This window comes from Nestor notabilis, unplaced genomic scaffold (assembly GCF_000696875.1).
Source record: "Nestor notabilis isolate BGI_N333 unplaced genomic scaffold, ASM69687v1 scaffold18209, whole genome shotgun sequence".
NCBI classification, from domain to species: domain Eukaryota; kingdom Metazoa; phylum Chordata; class Aves; order Psittaciformes; family Psittacidae; genus Nestor; species Nestor notabilis.
In genome coordinates this window covers 4,822-6,414 of record NW_009943441.1, presented here as the reverse complement: position 1 = coordinate 6,414, position 1,593 = coordinate 4,822, and positions in this window count along the sequence as shown.

Below are 1,593 nucleotides of genomic sequence, written 5' to 3'. Positions count from 1 at the left end.
TGGGCAGGAACGCCTCATGCTAGACCATGTCACCCAAGACTCTATCCAGTCTAGCCTTGAACACTTCTCCCACCTCCCCAGCAGCAGCCTGTACCCCGTGCTGCTCCACAACGGGGTAGATGAGAGCTGCTCAAACTGTGACACCCCCCACCCTGGGCACCCAGATCCTTGTAATGCGAGCCACACAGCTGCGGGTCTGGCCATCTCCCTCCAGGGATGCCACCCTAAGCATCCCAGGGAAGGACACCACGGCTTGAGCCGGCTGGTCCCCTCCATCCCCACAGCAACCTCACATCCCTCAGGAGGCTCCAACAGAAAACATCACGTTTATTGTTCACAATCAGCTTTACAAAAGAAACGTCCCAACACTGGCGCGCATCAGGGGCCCATCACAAGCGTGCGTGAGAGCAAGCGCGCGAGCGGGTGGGGAAGAGGGGGCAGCCCAGCAGGGTGCGTGAGGATCACAGTGTTTCCCACTTGGCACGAGGGCTGTGCCCCATCCCCACCATGTCCCCCCCACTGCTGGTGGGGACGCTATGTGAGGCGATTCTGCATGGCTGGGCTGTCCCCTCTGCCTGCTTTGCCCCCGCTGGGCATAGGGGCAGCCGTTGCCAAAAGCACAAAGTGGGACTTGGGGTAATGGGGAGCACTGGAAGCTGGACACAGCACTGAGCAACCACGAGACCCCTGAAATAACCCTCCCACCCTCCGCAGACACACACACGCACTCACATATCTACACGTTGGTCACCACACGGCGTGGAAACAGCATATTCTCAGGCACTCCACGGGGAAAATACCAGCTTGCCCGATCACCTTCCCAGTCCGAAGGCTGGTGGCAGCCCTGTCCCTGGCCAGGAGCAGCTCAAATCAGGAGACCAAGAAGGCAAGGGCAGCAACTCAATCCAGTGCCACCACCATCCTCCATTCTCCTTTTTTCCCTGCTTCTGCTCCATTCAGTTGCGGTTGCTGCACTCCTTCCCCCTCGGCCAGGGCTGGGGGAGATGCTTTACCCCTTTCTCCCATTCCCTCGATGGCCAACTGACCCCGCAGCTTGCAGGTGGGGTGGCCTGCTGCTTCCCCCTGCCTCAAAAGCCTGATGCCCCTCAGACAACCCTGCTTGAGCAGGCAGCAGCGGCAGGAGAAGGGGTCTAGTGGGGGGAGCACTGCCCTGCCAACCCTACGCCATCCTCCCTCACGCTCCCCAGGGCCATGCCTGAAAAACCAGGGCAGCAGGAGAAGAGAGCTGAAGGGGAAGATCCTCCCAGCCAAGCCTTTGGGCTCATTCGGAGTACAGGCTCACAGAAACAAGAGATTGCAGCACTATAAATAAATAAATAAGGAAAGGGGATGTGCTCAGGGGGTGCCTGCACACTTGGCATCCCACCGAGGCTGGACTATGCTCAGGGTAGATGCAGGTCACCTTCCCACACCCTGCTGGGGCTGACAAGGTGGGGACCCTCACCATACCAGAGATACCTGTGGGTATGGTGAGAGCCTCCCAAAACAGAAGCAGGGGAAGGTAAGACCCAGGGGCAGGCGTACCAGGAGGTGGGACAAGCCACACTGTCAGTGTGGGAGCCAGGGAGGCTG